Raw genomic sequence first — 22,743 nt, forward strand, 5'->3', positions numbered from 1 at the left:
GAACCGCCCGCCTTTTTGAAATTGCAGCTGTGCATACTGCTCGGTGTGAATCATGCTTGATATTCTGATAATTTGGGTTCTTATTGCTTTTGTGCTCTATTCGAGAGAAAAACTGAGAGGATTTTGTAGATGACCGGTAAGAGGGAAATTCCTCTATAGTTGTTTACAACTTGTTAGTTGGCTTCTTTAAGTAGTGGGTGGATTAGAACAATCTTCCAATCATCTTAGATTTTTTTCGGTTTGCCAAATGTTCCGGATTATTTGAGTAATTTCTTCAAGTGAGTTTGCGCCTGAGTTTTTCGAGAGTTCAGCAACAATTCCTGCCTTCTCTGATGCTTTGTGGTTTTTAAGTTTCTTGATGTGTAAATTTGCTTCTTGTGTTAGTGTGAAGAACTTTCTGTTGCGATTTATGGATGCATTTTCGGGATTCTCTCTTTGGGTTCTGGACAATTTAAAAGGAGTATGTGGCTAATTCTTGACAATTTTCTTTATTTGTCAAGACTATTTTAATATCTTTTTTTTCCAAAGCGGAGGTTCTGTGGTGATTAGCCTTAGAGTTTGTTCGCAAAAGTCTTGTAGAAATCACGTGTGTTGTGATTTTTGAAGTTGTCTTCAACGGGCTCCAGTTGCCCATTGACATATTTTCGTTTATTTTCTCCTAAAATCTCGGATATTTGTTTGTGAACTTCCAAGGATTTCTTCTGCATTTGTTCTGATTTATTACAATTGTAATTTTGAAATGCCTTTTTTCTTGCATCTAGTGCTTTCTTACATTCTTATTCCACCAAGGGTGTATGGGTTTTTTGCGAAGAGGGATCAGATGTTTCGCTGTTTTCATGATTTTAGTTTCAAATTTCTCTCAATCTTCTACAGGATGTTCTTTCCATTCTTCTGTAATTTTAGAGTCTTTGATTTGTATATGTCAAATTTTGGGGCCACCGGTGTTTTCCTGTTGAATTTTCTTTTCGTTGTGAATTAAATTTTGATTCCCGTTAAATAATGATCCGAAACGATATTTTCACGTCTGCGTAGTTGCACATCGCGAATTTCTTTTTGGTAGTCGTACGATATTGTCACATTATCAGTCCGAAATTCTCCTAAATGGTCGATGGGTGATCACCATGTATCTTGTTCTATTTTTTGGACTCTTTAACAAGTGAGGTTGCCATAATTTTTAGGTTCTTTTGTTGGCATAACTCAACGAGTCGTGTACCATTCTTATTGGTGAACAGGTGTGCAGGATAGTCTCCCACTGTCCTCTTGTATTTGCGTACTGTGCCAATTTGGGCATTAAAATCACCGAATGGATTTTCCCGTCATCTTTTGATATTCTGGCCATCTCTGTTTCAAGTTCTTCGCAGAGTCTTTCTGTTTTTTCGTGCTCTTTTTCATTGTCACCATTTGTTGGTGCATTCACATTAATGTAGCTGTAGTTTTTGTTTGTGTTTTTGATTCCCTAGGTCATAAATCGGTCGCTTATGTGTCTCATATCTTTTACTCAATGCAAAACTTTTTCTGTCTACAATGAAGGTCGTGCCAAGTAGTGTTGCTCCTTTGCTAATTTTCGTGTTTGGTCCACTTTTGAAGATTATGTAATTGTTGTAGATATTGTTTCTGAATTTGTGAAGCATGTGCGAGAGTTTGGATTTTCAGCTTCGCGAGTATTGCTGTGAGATCTGTAATTTTCCTGCTCGAAAGAGTGACTGACTGTATTATTATTATTATTATCAGAATCCATTATATCGCACAACTGTCGTTTGAATCGGTCGTTTTACATTGTTAATGCAAATTATTCCCCCTCCGCATAACCACGAACATACTGTCGTTGCCCATCAATGCTCTGCGGCCCAACGAAACAGCGGTTGCGTAGCAACCGACGCCAGCCTCGTCCAAGAGTACTCGCTGGTCTGTCAGCTCTATCAAAAGACGTCGTTGACGCTGTTGTCGCTTGGCAACGTTACACCGCCCACCTAGCGTGGATGTGACGCCTGCGGCGATCAATCGATACTAGCTGCGTTCACTGAATACTTTAAGGGCACTACACACTCTCCATATCGACATACGTAATACCAATCCACAAGGTGTCCAGGAAAAATAGCCAATATTCAGTGATATGACACGTTCATCTTCGGTGCTGTAGAACACGTCTCTTGAACAAGTGCTCTTAAAGTATCCATTTCAGAACCCATGTTTACTAGACAATTTTTTCTTGTTTTGGTCAATACTACCTAAAAAAGGAAAGCAAAGAGCTTGCAGTAAACGAGATTTGTTTCACAGCACAGACGATGATGAAGCGTTTATGGTTTTCAAAGTAAGCACATCAAAGCTCTTGTTTACTATGCCTTTTGCTTCGAATGAACTTTCCAGTCGTGTCCCTGAATACTGACCATTCTTTCTAGGACCCATGTAGATACATACATTCCATCAGTGTCTACTGACTTTGCCTTTTATAGATACAAACGTAGAGGAGGTCTGGAAACCAGTGGTTTCCCGATACGTCGAATGCAGTCGTGCCAATGTTAGAACACAATGTCCAAGGCTACGTTTATCATGTGAGGCGTAAATTACACAGTGATGAACAGTCCTCGTCTAATTTTATCATCATTCCGGATACTTCAGTGCTGATAAACAGCGTGTCGACACCAAGTGGCTCGCCGATACCATATCCTCGCAGGTACCCCGGCCTGAACGCGTTGGCTTTTTGCGCAGAGATGTTTCTAAGTTTTATTGTATTTCAGACCTGTTAATAGAGTCAGTGAACTCCGCCAACGCGTTGTGTATGTATGATAATGCATTCGAATCACGCCTGGGATTTTAGAACGTGTACGATTATCGATGAGGAGGCGTGCTGGAGGCTGTCTTCACGTGAACGGTGGCCATGTGGAACTCTCATTGTAATGCAGTTTTCCTCGAGTGCATGTCTACAGCATGGATCCTCGTGGACTGTGTTATAAGGTGCTCAAGTAGACAGTCTTAATACGTCATATGGGGGAAACCATTGGTTTCCGGAAATTTGTTTATTTCGTTTACATTCTTGTCACAGTGTCCGCTACTCGACCCTTTCGTTTGTGCAATTAATAGTCAAACACTCTGCACATAGCTACGTCATTCCATCTAGTTGTCTTCAGCGTGAAAGATTTATTAAGGAAAGGACGTCGAGTAATTGACACTGACAATAATCTCTTAAAGCAATAGACTAAGGACTAGTTCAATAAATTACAGTCCATGCAATGTTCAATTCCAAATGAACAGCTGCTATCTTCTATCTTTTAGTGACATTGAAAGAGAGGGACAGTTCCTTTCATTGACATGATTTATGCGAAATAAGTTTGGTTTGTGACTAAATGATAGAATAGAAGTTCAGGAAAATTAGGAGTTCCCGTAGAATAGCTCTCTTACATAAGTGACGCAAATACTACTTAAGAACACAAATTAGGACTAAAAACATTCTGATAAATTAAACTGTATTTTTTTGGGAAACGCTATGTACAAACAAAGTTTCCTCTCGAAGCCAAGTATTTGAGAAGCTAAAAACTGTACAGCTCATAAATGAACATGCGATTTTTTTTTTTTACGCTTGGAGGAAATCGAAACAATTGTATCACATAACAATAACAACACAACCGGGTCAACCTCAAACGATGCTGCAGTCAATCAGCAAAGAACTCTATCATTTTGCCGCGCGGGATTGGCCGAGCGGTCTAAAGGCGCTGCAGTTATGGACTGTGCGGCTGGTCCCGGCGGAGGTTCGAGTCCTCCCTCGGGCATGGGTGTGTGTGTTTGTCCTTAGGATAATTTAGGTTAAGTAGTGTGTAAGCTTAGGGACTGATGACCTTAGCAGTTAAGTCCCATAAAATTTAAAAAAAAATAAAAAAAAACTCTATCATTTTTAACCATTAAGTGATTAAATTACAGAGGAAATTAGTATGGTGCCTGTTGCATTGTGTGTACAGGCAACCTAGATTGCTAAAAAATAATTAATCAGTCTTGCTCAGTCTAACAGAAAGTCCCAGTTCCCCTTTTAGGTTTTTCAGTAAGTAGTTCTCAACATTTAATTCGCAACTCAATCAATAAAACAAGTATTTAAGCACATCTTGTTTTGATGTTGGGTATAGTAAGGTAATTATCAATGACTCTTTTGGGGCTATCCATTCATGATAATTCGTATTTTTTTCTGTATGTTTAAGAAGATTATGCGCGTAATTAAAAGAAACTGGTTATTCTGAAGCAAATATAAAAGCGTTTCACGTCTAGATGAAGTTTTGGCGTCTAATGTTTTTCGTACTGGTACATTTCTAAAGTGAAATCATACTCTATACTTGACAATTATTTAAGAATGCCAGTACTGCTTTCTCATAGGTTGTCTACGGATCTTGCATTACTTATTATTGATTTTACGCATTTGTCCCATTTTATATCGCTTCTTAGTATTACCCCTAAATATTTAATGGATGTGATGTGCTTCTTATGTTCACCACTAATCAGATACTATAAATTTCTTCCTCATTGTTGTGGGAATTATCTTGCATTTACCTGCATTTAAAAAGAACTGCCATTCGTTACACGAAGTAGAAATATTGTCTACGCCCTATTTTACTCGAACAAAACTGTAACTATTACGCAGGAAGTCGTGAACATCAGGTCGTAGTTGGCAAAACAAACGGAACGTAACGCTTCTCTAGTTGAGGGCCGATCCACGTGCTTGTTTATGACGTCATCTAGGGCGTTCATTAGGGAGAGCCATGACTTTAATCAAATGGCGATCTAACTGTCATTCCTTTTTAATAGGCAACTGCGGTTGGCTTCGAAGCAGCGGCCTCTTTTGTGGCTGAAAAGGAGTAGCCAGTCGTTGATAATTTTTTTTGACCTGTGGCCCAGCGGCGTACATGGAGATTTCACGGCAAAGAACGGCTGTTCAGTCTCAGTTACTTAGAATTTCCTTATAAAAATATTAGACTCTGTCTTTTAGGGAACCAAACAATTTTAGATTCTCTTAAACTTACAAATTAATTCTTTACTTTATTAGAAGCCACCACCCTCTACATACCCTTTCAAAACAAGGTGAAACAATGCAAATCAACATCTGTTCAGACCCGGCAACATAAGCAAATAGCATATAACTCTTTTTCCATGACAAAGCTGCTATCGACCCCCGCCCCCAGAAAGTTAATTGACATGAAACAGGCTACTTGTTGCGTAACAGCCGAAATATGCGGTTATGAAATCTCAAAAAGCAGATCTAAAGTTATGATATTACAGGGAAAAGAAATATTTTTAGATAACAGCTGTATCGGAGAAATATCAAACTTTAATAATCCTAACTGCACTATCACATACGACTACTACCGAGATATGGAATGTGATCTTGCTTCTCGCGGATGTGAGGCACAATCAGAAGAACACAAGCGAAAAATGCTGCACGGAGACCTACATGAAATCCTTATAGATAATGATGGTCCTGGTTCTTCTGTATGACAGTGAAGTATGGACGCAAAAGATAAACAAGTGTCGAATTCAGGCACAGAGATCAAGTGTCTGAGAATAATCAACAAAAATCTGATTCTGAGAAGAGTCAAATTTGTAGCAGACTGGATCATACCTGCAATGAGCTCAAATAAAATGAGGTAAACATTGATCATGCGAAACCCAACTCGCGTTTTTCCCACGTCAGATTCTGAAAGCCGGGAATCACGGCAACTAGATAACTATCTACTTCTGAACTTCCGAAAAGCATTTGACTCAGTGCCATACCAACGCTTACTAACAAAAGTACGATCGTATGGGGTATCGAGCAAAATTTGTGTATGGATTGAAGATTTATTGGTAGGGAGGACGCAGCATTGAATGGAGAGTCATCGACAGATCTAGGGATAACTTCAAGCATGCCCCAGGACAGTTTGTTGCGACCCTTGCTGTTCAAGTTTCATATCAATGACCTGCCAGTCAACATTAATAGTAACTCAGACCTTTTTCGGATCGTACAGTTATCTACACTCTGAGACAAAAAAAAGCGATGCACCACAAAGGAGTTATCCGAATGGCACGGAAACTGGTAGATGAATTGGATGGTTTACTCGAGGAATTGCTTCACAAATTGAGCAAGTCAGTAACTCGTTGTTCCACCTCTGGCCCTTATGCAATCAGTTACTCAGCTTGGCATTGATTCATAGACTTGCTGGATGTCCTCTTGAGGGATATCGTGCCACATTCTGCCCAACTGGTGCGTCAGATCGTCAGAATACCGAGCTGTTTGGATGACCCCGCCCATAATGCTACAAACATTCTCAATTGGGGAGAGAGCCAGCGACCTTGCTGGCGAAGGCAAGGTTTGGCAAGCACGAAGACAAACAATAGAAAATCTCAAAGCGTGCGGGCGGATTTACCTTGCTGAAATATAGGCCTAGGATGACTTGCCATGAACGGCAACAAAACGAGGCGTACCGCTATGCTGTAAGGGTTCCGTGGATGACAACTAAAGGGGGTCCTGCTATGAAATGAAATGGGGTCCCATACCTTCACTGCTGGCTGCCGGGCCGTATGGTTCCTGATCAATATTAACGGCATAGGAGACAATCTGAGTAGCCGTCTTAGATTGTTTGCAGATGATGCTATCATTTACCGTTTTGTAAAGTCATCAGATGATCAAAACGACTTGCAAAATGATTTAGATAAGATATCTGTATAGTGCGAAAAGTGGCAATTGACCCTGAATAAGGAAAAGTGCGAAGTTATTCACATGAGTACTAAAAGAAATCAGCTAAATTTCGATTACGCGATATGTCACACAAACCTGAAGGCTGTAAATTCAACTAAATACTTAGGGATTACAGTTACAAATAACCTAAATTGGAACGATCACATAGATGATATTGTGGGTAGAACAAACCAAAGACTGAGATTCATTGTCAGAACACTTAGAAGGTGCAACGGGTCCACTAAAGAGACTGCTTACACCACGCTTGTCCGCCCTATTCTGGAGTATTTCTGCGCGATATGGGATCCGAATCAGGTGGGACTGACGGATGACATCGAAAAAGTACAAAGAAGGGCAGCTCGTTTTGTATTATGGCGAAAATAGTGTCCATCTGGTAATTTTAAAGTATTCATGAAACAATTAGATTCTGTGCTATTGTGTCTCACAAGAAAAAATAGGGACATTATAGTAACTGGAGATTTTAATATAGACTTCCTAGAAAGCTCATCTTCTAAGACAGAGTTTGCATATTTAATGCATACCTACAACCTTGTCTCCACTGTCAGTTTTCCCACAAGAACTAATGCCACTTACAGCACTCTAATAGACAATATCTTTGTAGATATGAGTAAAACTCATCACATCAAAGTTGAAAAAGTCATAAATGGCCTCTCTGATCATGATGGGCAAATACTCACAATTGACAACTTTAATACAAATCAGAACAAAGCTAGTGCACAGTGGAAAACCATTAGAAACATGAATGAGGAAAATATCCAACAATTCAAATTATGCATTCGGGATACTGACTGGACGTATGCTTATCTTGCAAATGATGTTAATACAAAATATAATTTATTTACTGATGAATTATCAGGTATATTTGAAAGTGTCTTTCCAAAAAAGGTCTGTAGACTACAGAACAGGCAATCAAGCAAAAAACCATGGCTCACCAAGAGCATAAAAATATCATGCCAGAGATAAAGAGAACTGTATATAAGATCCAGACAATCCAATAATCCCCTCCAGATGAAATCTTATAGGACATACTGCAAAATCTTAACTAAAGTCATTAAAAATCTAAAAGTATGTGCTTACAATCTGAAATTAACTGTTCAAATAATAAAATCAGAACTATTTGGAATGTAATAAAGAGGGAAACAGGTACTGCACCATCTGACAATGAAAAAACTGCTGTCTTAAAAATTAACGATTTGGAAATAATTATTAGTAAACGGATAGCACACACATTTACCAACCACTTTCTAAGTGTCACCTCTCAAATAGGTTGCAGTGGTGACCTAAGGGAAGCTGCAGATATTCTGAAACTTAACCACCCACAATGTTTTAATGACATAAATGTAACAACCATAACTGTTAATGAAATAAAAAAATAATTCACTCATTGAAAAGTAAAGGATCTTCAGGTATAAATAACATCTCTAGTAAACTGTTGAAAGCCTGCAGTAATGATGTAAGTGTGGTACTTGCTCACATTTGCAACACGTCTCTTTATGAGGGAGTTGTTCCAGAGAGAATGAAATATGCCATTGTGAGACCTCTTTTCAAGTCTGATGATGCTACAGATGTCAAAAATTATCGTCCTGTCTCTCTCTTAACAACATTTTCAAAGGTTCTTGAAAAGGCAGTGTATAACAGGATTGTGGCACATTTTGATAAATTTAACATTATTAACCACAGACAGTTTGGTTTTCAAAAAGGGGTTTCCACAGAGCGTGCCATATATTCACTCACAAATGATGTCTTGGAGTCTGTTAATAGTAAGAAGTCACCAGTTGGTGTCTTCTGTGATATTTCCAAGGCCTTTGATTGTGTAAACCACAAGATACTCTTGGAGAAGGCCTATCATTATGAAATCAAAGGGCCTATAGGTAACTGGCTAAAACCATATCTTGAAGACAGAAAACAAAAGGTGGTTCTAAACGGCTGCAACAAAGGATCTTCTAATCTAGTGGATTCTGAATGGGGCAAAATTCAGCATGGAGTTCCCCAGGGATCTGTTCTTGGGCCCTTGCTGTTTTTAACATATGTTAATGATTTATCCCTGTCCATTAGTAAAAATTGTGAATTCACAATGTTTGCTGATGATACAAGCATTGTCGTAGATGGTAAGTCTACTGCTGATCTGGAGACTGATGTTAATGATATACTCAGAGAAGTTACAGCTTGGTTTTCAATTAATTCTCTTTCAGTTAATATTAAAAAAACTAATTTTATACAGTTTCACACAAAAAATAAAACTCTAGAAAATATAGTAATTGCTCATGACAACCAGGAACTAGAACAGGTGCAATCCACTAAATTCCTGAGGGTTCACATTGACAGTAGGCTCAACTGGGGACAGCATGTGTCCCTTATTCTAAAAAGCCTTTCATCAGCAACTTTTGCTCTAAGAATCATTACTCATTTTGGGGACATTAACATTTTAAAATCAGCTTACTTTGGGTACTTTCACTCATTAATGAGTTACAGAATAATATTCTGGGGTAATTCACCAGCCTCAAAAAAAATCTTAACTGCTCAGAAGAGAGCAGTCAGAATCATGTTCCTCCACGAACCTCATGTAGAAAATTTTTCACACAGTTAGGTATAATGACCACAACATGTCAGTACATATACTCTCTTATGAATGTAGTAAACAAAGACTATGCTCAGTATGAAACAAATTGTTCATACCATAACTACAATACTAACAGGTAAAGTTGGTCTACATGTTGAACTAAAAAATTTATCACTTGTACAGAAGGGGGTAAAGTATGCTGCTATAAAGACTTTTAATGCACTGCCTAATTATATTAAATGTACAAGAGGAAATACCTGCTTGACCATCCACTGTACTCCTTAGATGAATTCTTTTCCAGAAGAAATGCCGTCCCTTAACAATAGATGTATTTAGTCTCTTAGTTATTAGATGGACGATACAATATTATGTTAATGTTAATGTTATAGTTATAATGTTATATTGTGAATTGCTATACTAGTTAAATGAGAGCTTGTAAATGAGAAAAAGTGATACTTATTAATATCTATATCATTGTATTATATTACTATTCTGTAGCATTCATTGTATTTGTACAATTGTATTGACACATTCCACATCCAGGCGAATCACTCGCATGTACGGATCTATGGAATACGCATACCAAATAAATAAAATAAATAAAACATACATGATACGCGAATTGGAGTGGCAATCATTAAAACAAAGGCGTTTTTTATTGCGACGAGATCTTCTCAGGAAATTTCAATCGCCAGTTTTCTCCTCCGATTGCGAAAACATTCTGTTGCACCTACCTACACAGGGAGAAACGATCATCACGATAAAATAAGAGAAATCAGGGCTCGCACAGAAAAATTTAAGTGCTCGTTTTTCCCGCGTGCCGTTCGAGAGTGGAACGGTAGAGAGACAGCTTGAAGGTGGTTCACTGAACTCTCTGCCAGGCACTTTATTGTGAATAGCAAAGTAATCACGTAGATGTAGATGGTGGGTGACAGCCAGGTTGGTATCCCACAGCTCTCCACGGCGTCTCCAGATATGTCTTGGCTGATCATTGGGGCTCAGTTCGAAGCGAGACTCCTCACTAAAGACCATTAGACAGTCAATGAGATTGGTCTTCGATGACGGGAAAAACTCTAAAATGCGGTACAATGGAAAGTAAACTCTGTACGCAGTTAACCGTGTTGTTCAGAGTATGGATGCGCATGTAGATGAAGACATAGCAACAAACCACTGGTCTAATCTGTGAAGCAGATGATTATTCATATACAGAGTGGTTGCAATAAAACTTTCGCTACTTGAGCCAATGTAGACGGAAAACTATTTACCGTATGTGCAGACTGTGCGCTGCAAGGATTTGTATTGTTAGTAGTGTTAGTTTCATGACTTGCCGTTAGGCGCCATTACTGGCACGGAAAAGTAGGGGTGAAACACAAAAATCATTGTGCATTACAGTTGCAGACTATCAACATGGATCTGGACAAGCTGAGCTGTTTTATCAAAACTGTAGTTGAAAAGTCCATGCAAAGTCTGAGAGATGGCACCACCGGCGTGTATCGAGGTCGTGCTTAGTTAGTAGCATCTTTGGAAAAAACGCACACCAAGATTCAGCCATATTGGTCTATTTCTTTGTGTTTGGCATTAGTGTGAATCAAGGAAGTCGAGTGATTGTTGAAAAATGGACGAAAAAGGTTTTCGTGTGGTGATCAAACATTACTTTATGAAAGGCAAAACGCCTCAGAAGACTAAAGCGAAGCTTGATAAACATTACGGTGACTCTGCACCTTCGATTAGAACAGTTTATAAGTGGTTTCAAAATATCTGGAGTGGCCATATGGGCATAAGTGATGCTGAACGTTCTGGATGCCCTGTGGAGGTTACGACTCCAGAAATCATTGATAAAATCCATGATATGGTGATGAATGACAGAAGAGTTAAGGTGCGTGAGATTGCTAGTTCTGTGGGCATCTCGAATGAACGGGTCCATAATATTTTGCATAAACATTTGGACGTGAGAAAGCTATCCGCAAGATGGGTTCCACGATTGTTCACGCTTGACCAAAAACGGAATCGTGTGAAGTGTTGCAAGGATGGTTTTCAGCTGTTCAGGAAGAATCCGCAGGACTTTAAACGTCGTTTCGCCACTGTGAATGAAACATGGATACATTACTATACTCCTGAGACCAAACAACAATCTAAACAATGGGTTACCAAGGGAAAATCTGCACCAAAAAAGGCGAAGACCATTCCTTCAGCCGGAAAGTTTATGAAGACTGTCTTTTGGGATTAGAAAGGGATAATCCTCATCGACAATCTGGAAAAGGTTAAAACTATTACAGTCTGGAACCACGCGACCGCTAAGGTCGCAGGTTCGAATCCTGCCTAGGGCATGGATGTGTGTGATGTCCTTAGGTTAGTTAGGTTTAAGTAGTTCTAAGTTCTAGGGGACTAATGACCTCAGAAGTTAAGTCCCATAGTGCTCAGAGCCATATACAAAACTATTACAGGTGCATACTATTCATCGTTATTGGACCGTTTGAAAACCGAGCTGCAAGGGAAACGCCGACGATTGGGCCGCAAAAAAGTCCTTTTCCATCACGACAATGCACCAGCAGACGCCTCAGCAGTTGTGGTCGCAAAATTGATTGAAAGAGGATTCCAACTTGTTTTACATCGCCTCTATTCTCCGGACTTGGCTCCCTCGGACTATTATTTGTTCCCCAATTTGAAGAAATAGCTGGCAGGACAAAGATTTTATTCAAACGAAGAGGTGATTGCAGCAACTAATAGCTATTTTACAGATTTGGACAATTCCTATTATTCGGAAGGGACCAACAAATTAGAACAGCGTTGGACGACGTGTATAAGTCTAAAAGGAGACTATGTCGAAAAACAAAAAAGGCTTACCCCAAACACGTAAGTAGTTTTTATTTTTGCTCGGACTTTTCAAACGCCCCTCGTAGTGATGCTGCTCTTCGCTAGTATCGACGCATTAAAGGAATGTGAAGAGGTTATCCTTCTGCACCGGGGTTTAAGAACATGATTTGTAAGTTTGAATTAAGTGACAGTTTGGGAATTACTCCTGAGAGAGGACAACGGTCAAAAATTTGCGCCATAAATTGTTGAAGAAGTTACAGTTGCCATGGCAGAGAATGCTGGGCCCAGTCCGTGATGTCCAAGGAGTGCACGAGCTGTGTCACGACAGCGGAACGTTGCATGGTCCACCGTTCGGAAAGTGTTGCAAACAATTGTTAAATGAAACTTCCTGGCAGATTAAAACTGTGTGACGGACCGAGACTCGAACTCGGGACCTTTGCCTTTCGCGGGCAAGTGCTCTACCAACTGAACGTAGTTTTAATCTGCCAGGAAGTTTCATATCAGCGCACATTCCGCTGTAGAGTGAAAATTGCATTCTAGAAATATCCCCCAGGCTGTGGCTAAGCCATGTCTCCGCAATATCCTTTCTTTCAGGAGTGCTAGTTCTGCAAGGTTCGCAGGAGAGCTTCTGTAAAGTTTGGAAGGTAGGAGACGAGGTACTGGCAGAAGTAAAGCTGTGAGGACGGGGCGTGAGTCGTGCTTGGGTAGCTCAGTTGGTAGAGCACTTGCCCGCGAAAGGCAAAGGTCCCGAGTTCGAATCTCGGTCCCGCACACAGTTTTAATCTGCCAGGAAGTTTCATATCAGCGCACACTCCGCTGTAGAGTGAAAATTTCATTCTAATTGTTAAATGGTTCCTCTAGTGCAGTTCCAAGCTGTCCTGGCTGCAACATCTCAGGAAATGTAACTTTCGTAACATGGAACGTAAACATGGTACACAATTAACAAATGTTACCCTCTCATGTGGGAATTAAAGTGTGTTTCTGTCAATGCTTTATTCGTTATTTCTCTTTCGCACGTCCTTATAAATGGTACCACAAAGTTTCATTGTCCAGCGATCACTCGTTTTTCAAGGGAGCCCTCTCAAGTAGTGAAAGTTTAATTATTACTATCCTGAATGTTAAGAGAAAATTTTGATCTTATGAATATGCTCCTTCGTTGTTCTGGCTGTAGTTTACATGTTTTTCATTTATGGAACCGTTTAACACGGTGAAGAGGCATCGCGGAATCGTGCCCTAACAACAATACTGTGATGGTTTACTCCCAACTGTAGTTTCTTAATTTAAAATTGCCATTAAGCATTCTGCTGTTATCCCTTAAAAATAATCACAGTAAAAGCACAATCCCCGTTGCATTGACAAGCCGCGTACAGTAAGCTTAAGACACAACTGTGACGCTGTTTCCCGTGAATTACCGTGACGTCAAATACATTAAGTACAGGGTCAACGAAGACTTTTTATTTTTCCAGTTGTACGAGGGCGTGCTTTAAAGTAATGCTTCCGAATTTTTTTTGTGAATTCCGTTAAACTTTTGTTTCTCACCCTGGTGACGTACATATTTCTGCCAACGAGAGAAAAGTTTGTTGATACTGTCACTGGAGAATGTTTGACTTTGTTAACAACATCACCTCTGCTTGCACCGCTTCATCACAATCGAAGTGAAATCATCGAAGCTATTCTTTAAGTTTTGCAAAAAGATGAAAATCTGATGGGACCAAATCGGAACTGTATGGAGAATGACCGACGACAGTCAGCTTAAGGCGTCGGATTGTTGCAGAAGTCGCAGCGCTTGGGTGTGGCCTGACATTGTCACGCCGAAGGAGAGGGTGTCGCATGGGTGGACCAACACATCGAATTCAAAACTCGATAACAGCACGCTGTTTCTGGCGCACGGACTTTGTTGCGTTACACGCCACCATGTTACACATTACAATTCGGAGCCATCTAGCGTCACAGGGCTAAAAACACGTAGACATAAAGAATAAAGATGTAGAATGTTAAAAGGTTTTTTATTTAAAAAGATTTAAGAGCTTCCACAGAGAAAATTAGGAGGCATTACATTTCTGCACACTCTCGTTTCCGGGATGGTTCCTTTGAAAGGGCACGGCCGACTTCCTTCCCTAATCCGATGAGATCGATGACCTCGCTGTCTGATCTCCTCCCCCAACCAATCCCACCATCCATTCACACTCTCGTTTGCGTACGTTTATTGTGAAGACTTGCAAATGGTTTTAGTGCCCTTCTTCATTAAACTGTTTCTGGCTTTGTGTTACAGTTTTTAAAGGATTAGTGTTAATTCTCTCGGCAATTCGACATAAAGTATGAATTCATTTCCTTGTCAATCCCGCTGCTGAATGACAGGCAGACGTAACTTCAACTGCCTCATAGAGCCTCATTCACAGCTTCATGCCGGCCGGTGTGGCCGTGCGGTTCTAAGCGCGTCAGTTTGGAACCGCGAGACCGCTACGGTCGCAGGTTCGAATCCTGCCTCGGGCATGGATGTGTGTGATGTCCTTAGGTTAGTTAGGTTTAAGTAGTTCTAAGTTCTAGGGGACTGATGACCTCAGTAGTTAAGTCCCATAGTGCTCAGAGCCATTTGAACCATTTTTGAACCACAGCTTCATGAGTGTAGCTAATTGGGCTAATTTGTGCAGTATAAAACCTTTGTAATATTTTGTGTAGGCGGTGTTGAATAGCTTTAACGCAAGTTAGTAACTGAATCGCGAAGTACACAGCTATACTTATTTTATTTTGACAATCGATTTTCGTCACAATCTGACCATCAAAAAAAAAAAAAAAGTTCAAATGATTGAGAAATCTTATGGGACTTAACTGCTAACGTCATCAGTCCCTAAGGTTATACAATACTTAACCCAAATTATCCTAAGGACAAACACACACACCCATGCCCGAGGGAGGACTCGAACCTCCGCCGGGACCAAATCTGACCATCCTCGGAGCATAAAAGACATATTTAACTGTGTGTTTCACAATTGCAGTAATTACTCATGATCTTGAAATGCTCCGTTCCTGTATTTCTTCTGATATAACTAATCACATATTTCTGTCTTGCAGTGTAAACTATCTACACGCTTGAATCAACCTTGGTGCCTTTCTACTACTATAACTGTTTTAAGAAATTCACGTGGATTCTCTATAAGGTAAATCTTAATAAAACCTTATCTTACTTGCTCTGCGACATCTTCTATCATTCGCAAAAGCTCCTGAGTACTTTCGGGTGCAGCGAAAGTAGGCATTTTGGAATGATTGACGCTGTAACATACGAGCGCGGGTTTCAGTACTATGCCACTACGCAACCCATTTTGTGCGTTAAACAGCTCTACGCGTTGTCACCCTAAATTTACATCTATCTGAAAAATCGTAACCTTTATTATGACAGCATTTATATCATAACAAATTTTGTAGTGAGAGTGATAGATATGTTTCCCTTGTCATTGTACTAATAATTGTGTTTTGGTTGAAGGTCACTTAGTCGTTGGATAAAAGTGTAATACTTAGTTGGAAATTTTAATCGTTACCAATAGTCACGTGAGAAGTAATCTTTGTTTTGCAGATGATCATAACTGCGCAATTAAACGATCTACCGCCAGAGTATTCCTGTTACAAATTAACGTCCAGATTATGTTTGAAGACTGAGCGCAACTCTACCGAACAAGTGTGGTGTAGAACAATAGTCATTGTCTTACTGAAAGTGCAGAAAAGCCATATCAGAATAACCGACGTGGAATTCGAATAATGTTTTTGAAGCGTCAGATGCTTCACTATACAGCTCGGTTTCAAGAAATGTTCAGACAACAGTGTTTGTAGTTAATATGACAGGTAAAGAGATAATCTCAGCATATAAATACAAAACTGCACATTTCCATGTGGGAGTTGTAATTCGCTCTATGTACAAATACAAGCCCTATTGTCATATCTAGTTTATGTCAGCAAAATTGATAGCTGCAGTGGTTGTTTTGTGTCACAGGTACTTACTTAAACAGATAAATAATTGTATAAAGAAACAATTCGAATTGGAAAAGTTATTTTTGTTGCAAATAATGTGTTTCGCCTGGTTAAGGCTTCATCAGATATTATCTAAAAGGAAACGAAAAGCAAGACCATAATTGTACTTGAGTATAATCCTAGGGCACGCTTCTAGGTCCGATCTCAAATAATTTGAAAATACTTCTAAATGATGAGCTCGCCAGTAAGAATCAGGCTTTTTATGACCTAATATTACTTGTTACAAAGTAAGTTTCTTATGTTACTAGCTGGTTTCCCTCTCTTGTTTCCATAATGTATTCTTCTGCAGCTGTATTTCATACCCGCATTTTTATTATAATTGTTCATGGATACGCAATTTGTTAACTTTTACGACCTGTGCACCGTTAAGTGGCTTGCGGAGTATGATGCAAACGTACAGTATCACGATGGTTGTGTCTGTGTGTGGAGACCCCGAAGAAAGCTAACGTTGTCAGATTGCTTTCATCAGCGTCATACTTGGCGCCATGGTACCGACTGCCATTGGATACACAACACGACCACCTCTGGTTCGGATAGCTGGTGATTTGTACAGCAGGTGTTACTCTTCTGACAAGTTACAGCCGTTAGCTCTAACCTGTTTTCGAGGTCTCCATGACGTTACGTTCCAATAAGATTATACGTGAGCCGGTACTGTCCTGACCTACTTAAGACCAATATTTCAACTATCTTTATCGATGAAATGACTGTTCACTGTAACGTTATTGATACAGAATAACAGTAACAGTAATGCTTCAAACTGACCTAGTGTCTATGATGACCATAGAGTAATAAGTGGAAAGACGCCTCTACCTTAAGAACGGAAACTTCTGTAGGTTCCTACACGTGCGCTACATGACGAAAGCTGAACAAAGTTAAACCCGGACTAGCTATTGTAGTCCTGTCACAGTACAGGCCACGTCAAAACCGATGTTCCCACGCGGCTTAATTGTTAACACTGAAGTACACTGCGTTGCAACTGTCGTTCTTCTTTGTAACTGGTTATTTTAAACGTATTTTCTTGGATGAGAAACAGATCAAATCTCTGATAGATCTGCTCTTTGTATCATGGCCACAACAAATACGGCTTTGCTGGCCGCACCAAAAAAGTTTGGTGACCCACGGGTTTCTGATCACTTGAATAGGCTGACAGATTAAAGTGGAATTTGTGATTCTTCAGTTTCTCCCGGAGTATTTGTTGCTCGAACCGTCCGCGGTTGTACTAGCGGTTCACACTGTCCAATTGGCACAATATTTCGGCGATCAGACATGTCGCCATCGTCAGCTGCGCTCACGAACTGAGCTTCTGACAATGATGCTGAGGTTGGTGCTCCGTTGGAGAGCTTCCTTTGCTCGGCATGCTGAGAAGCGTAAGCATAAAAATGCTGTTCCTGTGAGGAAGAAAAGAAAAATCTTACTTATACGAATTGTCCTTCGGTGATGTGGTTATGATACCCTGTGTCTTCTGGGAGAAAATTATTCTCGCAGCAAGTCAGGCCAACGTGTGGTTGGTCAGTGGTGTGGTTGGTGGCCTACTTCATCGACGAGTCGATTGCTGGATTGTCCCGTCTCCTGGTAGAAGAATGTTGCGATGAACCTGAATCTGTCCTGCAGGAGCGGGATGCCTGTGTCCTCGTGCAGCAGACGAGTGGAGTATTCCCTCGGAAGACGTAGAGCGGTCTTCAGAGCCCGGTTCTGGATCCATTGCAGCATTGCGATGAGCGAATCTATGACCTTTCCCCACGCCACAGCTACGGTTGATGAGATTGTCCCTGGTGAGAATTTCTATGGACTCTCTAACTAAGCTGTCCCAGTATTTGGAAGTCTGTGCCAATATCCTGGTAGGTTCATACTCCATCGCATGATTCCCGGGCAAAGAGTGCTCTGCGACCGCTGACTTGTTGGAATACATCAGTTGGGTGTCCCTCTGGTGTTCTCGGCAACGATCTTAGACGGCGCGCACTGTCTATCCAATATATGTCTGCCCACACTGACATGGAATCTGGTATACGTCCGCCTGCCAAGATCATCTTTAACGCTTACCAATAAAGCTTGCGTTTTATTGGGTAGGCAAAAGATAGTTTTTAGTCGGTGCTTCTTCAATATGCGTCCGCTTGCCGGTGTGACCGAGCGGTTCTAGGCGTTTGTCTGGAACCGAGCTAACGCTACGGTCGCAGGTTCGAATCCTGCCTCGGGTAAGGATGTGTGTGATGTCCTTAGGTTAGTTAGGTTTAAGTTGTTCTAAGTTCTAGAGGACTGATGACCTCAGACGTTAAGTCCCATAGTGCTCAGAGCCATTTTATCAATATGCGTCCGATTTTTTTCGATAGTGCGCCGGTGTACGGGATAAAGGCCGTGGATGCCTCTTCCTCCGTAACTTCTTCCGTCTCCACAGGATGTACCGTGGAGGATAACCTTATTGTGCCCCAAGCGCATCGCAACAGAGACTAGCAGCGGCCGGACTAGGAAATTACCGTTTCATATGCTGACTGCCGTTAACACATTTGAACGGCTGCGTTTGAAGTGATTCTCCGACTAGGACGATGGATTGCTGATGAATAGCGTCACACTGTGTTCAGTGACAAATCGCTGTTGTGCGCTACCCCGAATGACCATCGTCGGTGATTATGGCGGCGAACTTAGGAGAGGTCCAATTCTTTCAGTGCGGTGTTACTCCCAGTGTGGGGAATCGTTAGGTATGACATTCAGTCACGGCTGGCAGTGACTGAGGAAACACTGATACATCACGGACGTCCTGTATCGTCGTACGTTACCTTTCATGTGACCGAGCGAGGTGGTGCGGTGGTTAGCACACTGGACTCGCAATCGGGAGAACGATGGTTCAAACCCGCGACCGGGCATCCTGATTTAGGTTTTCTGTGATTTCCCTAAATCACGCCGGCCGCGGTGGTCTAGCGGTTCAGGCGCTCAGTCCGGAACCGCGGGACTGCTACGGTCGCAAGTTCGAATCCTGCCTCGGGCATGGATGTGTGTGGTGTCCTTAGGTTAGTTAGGTTTAAGTAGTTCTAAGTTCTAGGGGACTGATGACCACAGATGTTAAGTCCCATAGTGCTCAGAGCCATTTGAACCCTAAATCACTTCAGGAAAATCTCCTGATGGTTCCTTGGAAAGGGCACAGTCGACTTCCTTCCCCATTCTTCCCTGACACGATGGGACCGATGACATCGCTGTTTGATCCCCTCCCCCTCCCCCCCCCCCCCAAAATCAGCCAACCAACCTGTGACAATATCGTGGTGCCATTTTTCAACAGGACAATGCTCGTTCACACATCGCACATGCCACTATGAACTGTCTCCGTAATTCTGAGGTACTCCCGTGGGCAGCAGTGTACCCAGATGTGTCCCTAAACGAACGTGTGTGTGACCGATTCGGGCGTCAACTCCGTTCCAGTGCCAGGATCCAGAATATCGAGGATCTGTTGGAACAGTTGTGGGCCAACTTGTCTCAAGAGAGGAACAACCGCTTTCTGACACTCTTCCCAACCGAATCAGTGTATGCATCCAGGTTAGGGGGGTGCAACGTCTTTCTGATAAGCAGACTAATTCTACCTAGTTCTTTGTAAATTGTTTTGGTAGTCACTGAATTAAATCACTTACCCTCTCAAACCGTGAAATTTCTGGTTGCTTCACTTTCCTGACAGGGTGCGTATTTCAGTATGTAAGGATGTTGCTAGTGTAAGAGCGTCATATTTTCGGTTGCTGATACGGAGTCGATAAATCAAACAATGTGTGATGTGCCTTTGGGGGTGATTTTTTCCACCGTTTACAAACTCTAGGGATCGATCGGTGAGAGGTTACAGAATAAAAAAGGTCTAATGCTAGAGCCTATTTATTCAATCATGCTTTTTTACAGAGACTGCTGTTAAATACGCCCTGTCCCAAGCAGCCACTGTTACAGTAAGCATGGCTTCCTCCGAGAGCGTGATACTGTTCCTCACACGACATGCCCTAGCGCCCTCTCCTGCCATAGTAACTGGTAATGTTGTGTCCGATTCATTTCTCTTGCTGACTCAGCTTGTAGTGGATATGATACAGCGTTGTACGTAATGGTTCCGTATTCGAATCGAGACCTTGCCGACATGGCGTTTACTTACGGAAAGGCAAATGGCAATGGGCGGCGGGCAGCAAGGTCGTATCAGGAGACCCGTCCCCGCCGACAACAGCCACAGCATTCAATGTTTGCAACAGTGTTTCGCCGTTTGTCTGAGACAGGGTCGTCTCAGGAAGCAGGAAACCATGAAGGACTTACCGTAAATGTTCGGATACCAGACTTGGCGGAAAATGTGATTATCACTGTGCAAGGCGACGGCCGTATTAGATTCAGGCAGTTGGCCTGCCAGTACAGGATAAGCCAGACGACCGTATGGAACATTCCCCTATACAACTGTTACTACCCTTGTCACTTACAGCGTGTGCAGGACTTACTAGCGACAGACTTTCCACATAGAGAGCAGTTTTGTCACTGGTTTCTTCTACAGGAAACCACGATTCCGGGATTTGTGTCATCCATCCTATTCACAGATGAGGTCACCTTTACGCGGAGTGATATCTTCAACTTTCATAACAGCCATCTGCAGAACCCACGTGGCATGGTGACAGCGAACTATCAGCATCAGTGCAGCTGGAATATGTGGGCTGGGATACTTGGCGACCGTATTTTGGGAACAAAAAAATGGTTCAAATGGCTCTGAGCACTATGGGACGTAATTTCTAAGGTCATCAGTCTCCTAGAACTTAGAACTATTTAAAACTAACTAACCTAAGGACATCACACACCTCCATGCCCGAGACAGGATTCGAACCTGCGACCGTTGCGGTCGTGCGGTTCCAGACTGTAACGCCTAGAACCGTTCGGCCACACCGGTCGGCTTTTGGGAACAGTCTTCCTTCCACGTCGCCTAACAGGCCGGAACTATCGGCGTTTTTTTGCTGCTGGCTTTGCTTCCCTAGCTGGAAGAAGTGCCATTATAATTCGAAGAGTTATGGAGCTACTACATGATGGTGCTCCAGACCACTTCGCCGTTAACGCCCAGAGGCACCTCAATCGTGTCTTCCCTGGTCAATGGATCGGACGAGGCGGTCCAGTTGCACGGCCTGCTGGTTCACCGGATCTCAACCCGTACAATATCTAGTTATGGGGCCATCTCAAAAGTATCGTTTATCCAGAGCCCATTCCAGATGTGGAGACTCCGGAGTAGTGTATTCATGCTGCCTTTGACAGTGTTCGGATGCAGCCTGGCCGATGTGAACGTGTGAGACAGAACATGCTACAGCGCGTACACGCCTGCCTTGAGGCACATGGTAACCATTTTCAACACATATTGTAACTGTGGCTGCATGATAGAGAGCGTATTAGATCGCAGTCTCTGTAACAAAGTATGACTGAATAAATGGTCTCTCATCGATCAATCCCTACCCTGTATAAGTGACCTGGATAATACTATGTAGGAAGGTAACGTGTTCATTCAGTGGGTGTGCGCTGTGTAACAGGAATATAAGGCAATCTCAAGGCAATCTCAGGGGCATTCATTGGAAATTTTCGTAGAATTTCATAATAATAAACATGGACAAAACGAGCATCTGAACCACCTCCCTTTCCGTGCCTCTAGAAAATGTGTTTTTTCTGTTTTTATACAATATGAAATGACGCAAAATAACTGATGGTGGTCGAAGTACAGAGGATGTAAAATGTAGACTGGCAATGTCAAGGAAAGCGTTTCTGCAGAAGAGAGGTTTGTCAACATCGAGTATAGATTTATGTGTCAGGAAGTCATTTCTGAAAGTATTTGTATGGAGTGTAGCCATGTATGGAAGAGAAACATGGACAATAAATAGTTTAGACAAGAAGAGAATAGAAGCTTTCGAAATGTGGTGCTACAGAAAAATGCTGAAGATTAGATGGGTTGATTACATAACTAATGAGGAGGTACTGAATAGAACTGGGGAGAAGAGGAATTTGTGGCACAACTTGACTACAAGAATGGATCGGTTGGTAGGACATGTTCTAAGGCATCAAGGGATCACCAGTTTAGTATTGGAGGGCAGCGTGGAGGGTAAAAATCATAGACAGAGACCAAGAGATGAAAACACTAAGCAGATTCAGAAGAATGCAGGTTGCAGTAGGTACTTGGAGATGTAGAAGCCTGCACAGGATAGAATAGCATGGAGAGCTGCACAAAACCAGTCTCTGGACTGAAGACCACAACGAAATGACGCGTGTAGTTTCTGGTACACAGATACAGTTTTTATCTTAAGTTGAAGTAGACTTTTAGCATTACACAAAGCTTTCTAACAGAGGATCTGAAAAGGGTTGTTGTATTAATTAGAAAGACACGTGCAAGGTATTTGCGTATAAGTAGACTGCTAAGTCATTGATGAGCTATGAGGATTGCCTGATACTTATCTGCATTCAGTGTGAGTCTCATTTTGCTGGCCTAGTCATAAAAACATCGGGTATCTTCATTATTAGGGTTTACGGCTGCTATACCTCCATTAATGATGATCGATCATCTTGATATCATACGTGTACCTTCTAAATGTATTACAAAGAAGTTTAGAAGACATTAGGTAGAAATATGAACACAGTAAATCGGCGAAAATTTTAAATAACTTTA

The 22,743-nt window shown here is 41.5% G+C and overlaps 1 protein-coding gene across 1 annotated transcript in view; it reads right to left on the reverse strand.

Moving 5' to 3' along the window:
• The window catches only part of LOC124556216 (monocarboxylate transporter 10), a 459,031-nt gene that overhangs the window by 183,959 nt on the left and 252,329 nt on the right, over positions 1-22,743 (reverse strand). The gene's annotated exons all lie outside the window — the stretch shown is intronic.

This window comes from Schistocerca americana, chromosome X, assembly GCF_021461395.2.
Source record: "Schistocerca americana isolate TAMUIC-IGC-003095 chromosome X, iqSchAmer2.1, whole genome shotgun sequence".
Taxonomy (NCBI): Eukaryota; Metazoa; Arthropoda; class Insecta; order Orthoptera; family Acrididae; genus Schistocerca; species Schistocerca americana.